Source organism: Charadrius vociferus, unplaced genomic scaffold, assembly GCF_000708025.1.
Source record: "Charadrius vociferus isolate BGI_N301 unplaced genomic scaffold, ASM70802v2 scaffold481, whole genome shotgun sequence".
In the NCBI taxonomy this organism is placed as follows: Eukaryota; Metazoa; Chordata; class Aves; order Charadriiformes; family Charadriidae; genus Charadrius; species Charadrius vociferus.
Genome location: NW_009646849.1, coordinates 173,151 through 181,212, shown reverse-complemented (window position 1 = coordinate 181,212; position 8,062 = coordinate 173,151).

The following is an 8,062-nucleotide window of genomic DNA, read 5'->3' as shown; positions in this document are numbered from 1 at the left end:
TTCATTGCCATGTGCTGTATATCATACATAATTCTGGGCTATTAAATTCCTGAAGCATGCAATACAACGAACTTAATAGATTTTATGCAAATCGTTATATAACAAAATAAGACCAGATGGTCCTCATCACATCAGAATCTTTCCATAACAGTTTCATATTTTGTTTAAATTAAACAAAACATAAAGGTACCTCTGTGGCACCTAACTTATTTTAATTTATTCTACCTCACTGTTTTTCTTGCAGTTTTCCTATTCTTTTTTTATAGAATTAAAGTAAAATATTTGCACTAATGTTCCTTAGATATCTAGTTGTTTACTATTTCTGAATTGTGCTGTGAACCTATACAGATATTTGTTTATTCCTATTTTTCCATCAGAAGGAAATCTATTGCTATCAATGAAGTATATAATTCATCTCACAGAATTGCCTAGAGGAGAGAAAGCAAGCTTTAGATTGGGAGTCTTAAACTAGCATCTTTTAAGCTCTGTTGCTATACAACTCTATGACATGTTTCCCTTAAATCTCACTCATTTTACATTCTCCCTGCCCCCAGCAGTGTCAGAAGATGAATGATAGAGCAAATCAAGTTAAAAGAAGTTATGAAAACAAAAGATAAGTTATTGCAAATAAGGAACTGAGAAAAATTAAAGCAATATAACTTGCTTCTGTCCTGAGAGCTTTTAACAGCATATCTGAGGGTGGTCTCTCCTGTTGCCATGTAAAATAAGTATCTTATGATCTTTTGTATCTATTACAGCAAATATTCCAAAACTATGTCTGATACGTATCCATGATTTTGAACTTGCTCAATAACTAATTAGTTTTGTAATAAGCAAAGTATGAAGCAGGAAACAGGCTATCAAAAGCTATTGCAAAAACATTATTCTCAGTCCTATTTTGAACAAAGATACATAATGTTATAGATTAATCTTTTGGGAGTCTATTGACTTATACTATCACATACTGCAACATTTTTCAGGAAAAAAAAAAGAAAGCCTTCCTTTCACTATATTTGTCAATTCTAGAAACTCCTATTTTTACGAGGCTCTCTGTAAGCTTAGAGCTCTGCTCTAGCATTTCAGTTTTTCTGAAAAGGAATAATATAATTCAGGGAACTAAAATACTGGGCAATATACTCCCCTGGAAGTGGTTCGACAATTGCAAGAGCTATAACAAACATAGTTGAAATGCAGTAGCTTTCACTTCTTTCCCTCTTTCCTTCCTTCTCTCCCTTCTTTTTTCTTTTAATTCTCTAAAACCCCTAGTAAAGGATAATACTATTCCAAGACATATGATCATATAATAACTGGGGAGAAGAGAAAGCCATATTCCCAGCTTTGATTCCAGCCAGAGGGTGACCCTCTTAATGATCTTGCCACCTAAACCAAAAATGTCTAATTTTCTAGCACAACTTTGATTAAACTACTTTAGTGAATTTTCATGTTTTCTTAGGATTTTGATTGAAATGATTCTCTGAATTCTGCAGTAAGGGTTGTATTTTTTCTCTATTGCAACATAATTCAAGAATATTTTCCCAGAAGCTATATCTCAGCATCTCAGGTTTTCTAAATCCTACTAGAAATTGGGAAAAGTCACCACCAACAGAGTTAATCAGCACAAGCTACAGAATTTAAATTCCCTTGTTTTCAGGAAAAATAATTACTCTCTGATTTTCTTAATATAAGGTAATAATTATGAACAAGTTCAGGGAAATCAGTAATCCCAAGAACTAATCGTGCTGTAAATTCTTATGAGATTGCACCCTGTTTACACTGACTTGGTCCCACTAGAGATACTACAGTCTTATTCCAAGGGTACATTTACAGTTAACAGCAAATTAAATTACTCTGCCCCTCAACGTAGGAAGAACAGGAAAAAAAAGCCACCCATGCAGCCTACCTGGATATCAAAATTCTTTACGACTTTTCTGCTCCTGAATTCTGCAAAGCTCTCAAAACTGCCCCCAACCTGGATGGCAGAAGCCGTCCTCTCAGTTTGCAGCAATAATACTTTTTCCATTCATTTGTCCCTTCTGCCCTCCCTCTATCCTCTCATTACCAGTGCCAAATTTTCCAGCTTCCCCTTAACAATTGTGCACTTTCAATTGATGGTACCCTACTGTAAAACAAACCAAAATGTCTGATGTGCTATAAAATACATTAGGAAGGTATCCAAAACAAAATACATTATGTAGAAGTTCAATGGGTACCTTTATGTTTTGGATATAAGTGATACTTTTAATTAACTAGAATCCCACAATCTTTACATACTGTAAAGAATAAGCAATGATATAGAATGGTGCTGTTTCTTTTTCCTGTCAAAATCATGTTATTTTTAATGTAATCAAGATGTTTTGATCCATAACAGAAAAATGGGTGTGGCTCAGATTAAGAAATGCTACGCTGAAGATGGGGAGAAGTTTTGGTGGAACCCACAGAATTAAAATCTGACATCCATGTAGACTAAATACAGGAATAGCCTTATGTCCTTCTGTTTAAACATAGCTGGACATAACCACCTCAAAACTCACCTGTATGAAAGATCAGAAACTACCAAATCAACTATGCTAATTGACTTAACTGTTAGTTAGACATAAGCATAGTTATAGACACTGACTTCGTTCCAACATATTTCCTGTACATGTGAGAAAAGGACAGGCACTTCCTAAATTGTGCTAGCTAAAACAAACAAGACCACCAAAATGTAAAAAAAAAGCTGAAGTGAAATGTTGATGCCTGAAAAACATGTATTGCAACTCTAGGCAAATAAAGTATCATCTATCATTTAATCCTTGATCTTTGAAGTGAAAGAGATTTGCTGAAAAAATATTGATTCCATTACAAATTTGATTAACAACTTGAACATAAGAAGTAATAGTATTATTGCTTCCTTTTCAGGTAGACTGCTAAGTCCAAGTTTAAAGAACAAAGCAAAAAACAAACAAGCAAAAGCCTTATAGAACTCAAAACATTTATAGTTACATATAACTTGACAAAGTATTTTTGCAATGGATGCAGTACATACATTTGAAGAAGGTTGATTTTCTCCGGAGAAGGGATGTTCATATTCAGAAGCTAACATTTCTCTTCATTACTGAAGATGAAACATGTTTTCCTTTACCTTCTTTAGTTCAGCATAAGTAGAGAAAGACAGTGAGTACTTCTGAAGATACCACCTCAATTCTTTTCATTCTGCAATAATGATTTTACATTTTCTCTTGAATATCTGAAATTCTCTCCTTAAACTTTAGTATTTAATGGCAAATCAGATTTTATGATATTATCTCTTGACTCCGTTGCTTCTTTTTCTTTCCTTTTGCTATAGATTAGTATCTATTCTTCTTATAGCTATCAAGTTTTAATATTTTAATACATGTACGTAAGAAAGAAAGAAAACAGTCAAGATATGTGTATAACAGCAAGCAGGTCACATAAGAGACATGTAGAAATCTTCTTGCTTCATACCATTCATTCATTTTTCACTGCCTCTTAGATGCTTCCTCTTGATCTAAGAATCTGTCTTTTTGTATCTACACTGTCACACTTCTGTGTTTTTTATTTGCATATTTCCTGGACATTTTCCGAGTAATTAATAAAAGCATACGTATCATGCAGGCTTGCATATAAGAAATAATTTTTCTTATTCTGAAATTTTGTATTTTCTGGACAAAATTATTTTATTAAACAGTAAAGGCAGATGAAAAGCTTTCAAACTGATGGTCAAAGCCCTAAGATTTTATGGTTGTTTTGCTTCAGGTATTTTAGTCAATCCAACTAGGTCTGTTAGGTTTACAAGATTTATCATGTTCATGTAGATAGCTCCACAATACCACAAGAACTGCATTTCTTATGGTATCTTTTTGTATACTCTTCAGGAAGTACACAGATTTATGGAAATGAAAGCATATTAATTTTTTTTTTTTTTTTGTAACTACAGAAATGGATGTACAGAAATGTAACTACAGGAATGTCTCCCACTCTGGAGACATTTAAAACCCGCCTGGACGCTGTCCTGTGCAACCTGCTGTAGGTGACCCTGTTCTGGCAGGGGGGTTGGACTAGATGATCTCCAGAGGTCCCTTCCAACCCTGACCATTCTGTGATTAGTTATTGGTTTCCGTTCAGGCAACTTCTTTTTTTTTTTTTATTTTCCCTGGACCAGTTTTAGTACAGGGTAATTTAGGGATACGAACAGCTGCTGCAATTTCTAACAATGGTTAGCATAGTCCACTGCAAAACTTATGAGAAAATATATTAAAAAGGAAACTTAAATACTGAGACAGGAAGCTTAAGGAAAAAAGAAAATTTGAAAAAGCAAGAGTCTTGAATACTGTGATTATAGCAGCTTTTTTTTTCTTTTTTTTCCCATGAATTTATGCGTATATGTTCTTGTGGCTGGCAAACTGTTTTAGTGACAGTATCTATTTCTATCTTCAACTCTCTGGGCTGTAACAAATATATTTTCCTTTATTTTGGATGACAAGAAGACTGAATGTATAATGTGTATTATGTAGAATATTTTTTCACAGACAACACTCAGTATTTTCACGCAAGTCAATGTTACATGATTGTGTTGATACTGGCATTTTTAGGGTTGAGGTGAAAACTAAATAAAAGTTTCAATAAATAAATTCTTTATTTTCCTTCTATTTTCCTCCTCAGATTATTTGCAGTTATATCTTTTGCTTTCAAACCAGAAAGATATATATATATATTTATTTATGTCAGTTTTATTTAATGTATTTTGAAAATATTCAGGAAAGCATTTATTTCATAAAGGACAGTCTGGGTTTCCTTTAATTTTTGTAAATCCATTTGATAGTATTTTATGCAGCCTTTAAGTCATTCAACCAATAACACCTCTATTATGTAAAGGGAATTCTTTTTATTTTATTGGTTGCAGACAAGTGATCCTGAAAAACAGTCTGGTAAATTCTGAGTATGCTAGACTACTATAAAATTCTCTTTCTGTTTTCCCAATTTAAAATGTCTTGTACAAATCCATAGATGTTTATATTTTCTATCTACTCACCATTTTAAACTGCATATCCACTTAGGTTTTCAAATACACAAAGAAGATAGTGGTAAGGGCAAAGAGGAGATATAGACAAACTAATCTATCATTAGACTGAAACCAATAAAATATGCTTGTTCCAATGCTTAGACTGTCCAATGGACTCACAATGGCTCAGGATAAAAATTTGAGATTTATTAGTTGTGCATTTCCATACCTCAATTTGGCCTAGCTACCTTAAATGAATTCTTTACCATCCTGCTCTTGGGTTAAATCACATATTCTCTATCATTGGTTTTTATTCTCAGTTTATCTATCTCATCTGCCTTGATTTCGTTTTAATATATCTTTTTAAGTAATATACAGCAGTTTTCGTGTGCATATGTTTGTGTTAGTAGATACGTACGCGACATAGTAATTCGAGTCATGCATAAAGATGCACAACCCAAAAGTTTTGTTTTCAACAATATGTATATTGGTCTCTATATTTTTACAGCCCTAAATCTTTGAAAGTAATCAAATGAACCACAGCAATGCCATACCAGAACAAATTCCTTCATTGCTTTGCATGGTCATGCCATTCAATTGCATTCGGGTCCCTCATGGCTCTTTCCATATTTTATTCACAAACTAAAACTTTTGCAGAGTCTCAGCTTATTAAGTCTCTAAGAACACTAACTTTGAACATTTAAAGGTTACTGATTAAAAAAATAACAAACTAATACTTCTTATGAGTCACAGCCAGAGGTTGTATACAGTATTCATGTTAGCTAGAAAGAAGAAAAGCGTAGATTTCTCTAAAATCTTTTATATTCATTTCTTTTGCCAAGGCTGTGGACTGCTAATGACGCTATGTATATATGTTAGTGTAACTCAGGAGTTCTGCAAGAATTTCAATTAAAAAATATTCTGCAGCAGTTTTCTATTTTGATTCACCTTTCTAAAACAAACCTAAATCTGTTCTTTCATTCTGTGTATATATTCCTATACATAACTGAAGCTAGTCTCAGTGAGGAGGATACAAATAGTTCTATACTGCCAGTCTCCTAGCTTTTCTTTCCAGCTGCACTACACAAAATTGAAGTTGCTGGTTAAGTCCTGCTCTGCCCTTGCAGTTATTAAAAGAATAACTCAGTGATTCTGCAACACTGGCATGTGTCAGTGATCTGCATACGTAAGTTACAGAGGTTGGCGTAAGACAAACTTACTAAAAAGGTAGCCTCTAAAGTCTTAACTTGTCTCTGTTATGTGGCATAACTTTTATGATTTAGATAAATGTTTACAGTTTCTGTAAACAATTAAAAATTCAGCAAACAGTGCATATGACTTCCCATCTACTAAATCCTTGCTTCAGAGAGATATTCTTCAGAATTAATTAGTTGCATGCCAATTATATTGTATTATTAGTTATAAAGTTACAGACTACAGAACTGTATTTGTGGAAACACATCACATGTGCTGCGTGTCCACATACTTACTAGTAAATGTAACACACATTCATACTAGAAACAAGATGGAGCGTTTATCAAGTAAAATTTCAGTCTATGTAACTACAATTTGGCATGGTTATCTGTAACTAAAGAGAAGCTATTTCCATGAAAAATGTCAGACCACCTTAAATTGTGATGATATTAACAAAATCTGTAATGATGAAATTATAGATGTTTGTATGACAAATAAAAAAACCAAGAGATAATTGAAACTAAAAAAAGAGTTAGAAAACAAAGAAAACAAAAGAGTTGATTTACAATGCAGTTTTCAAAAGCCAGAACAGATTATCATAAACAAAGAATAACTAGATTGAAATAAAAGTTAAACTAAAACCAGGGAGAAGTGAAAACAAATAAAATATAATGGCAAAGAAAACCAAAATAACAAAGGGACTACTGAAAGAACTCAGCATTACACAAGATGAAATGTAAAAATGGAATGGCAGACAATAAATAGAAAAACCCATCCACATATTGGACCCACTAAGAGAGAATATAAAAGATGAAAAGATTTCCTCTTGATAATTTTTAAACTAAATAATACTTCTTTTTTTTTTTGAATCAGCAGTCCAAGACAGTTAAAATCTTTGAAGAGGAACTGCTGTGGCTTTAATATAAAAGACAGCAAAAGTTTCCAATCTCCTAAATTTTGTTTAATTACAACACAAACAGAAAAATTGCTACAAGTCAAACTTTAAGCAGAGTTGCTGTGATAAAATATAAAAAGTTTTAAAACAGATTTCTGCCCTGCCCACTGTGTCCTCATAGAAGCAGAACTATTTCTGTGATTATTCTGCGCTGAATCTTAGTTGTTTCCCATGTTGCAACAAGCTCCCTGAAAACAAACAAAATCAAACCTGAAAACAAACAAAATCAATCCCAAAAACAAACAAAACCAAAAAAAGTGCAAACCTTTTGACTCTTAGTTTTTTTACCATTTCTAAGGTATGTGTTTGATGCCTGTTTGCTGCAACTTCCCTGTTCATCTCAGGAATCTCAGCTGAGACACATAATACAGGATGAGGGTACACTAAAATTAATCCAGTTGTTCCCACAGAAGGAGCATGCCCTTTATCCCTCCTTCCAGAAGATTGCCTCTGCTTTGTAATGCAGTGGCAAAGACAAGGTGAACAGTCACATTTTTTTTAAACAGAACATCAGTCACATAGAAAACACATGGTAAACTGTGAACAAGCCAGTAAGTCTCCTGTCATACATTTCTACAAGCCTGAACTCATTTTAGTGTGGGAGTTATCGCAAAACAAAAATCATAATAATACCATCAGCTTGTCAGGGAAGGACCTATTGTGCCTTAAGTAAACTCTGTTGAAAGAGAAAGAATGCATACAGATCGAGATCTTTGCTGCCAAGACTTGAAGTTAAATACAACTGCCTAGCTCCTTCTTGGTGTGGTTATGTCTCACTACCTACTGAGTCTGGTTTTGTGTTTTGGGATGCACCTCTCTTCTGTAATAATGCAACAGTAGGCCTACAAGTGCCAATATATGGTTAATAAAACCATGAATTAATTTAGTCTTCATGCAATTTCTGGTAAGGC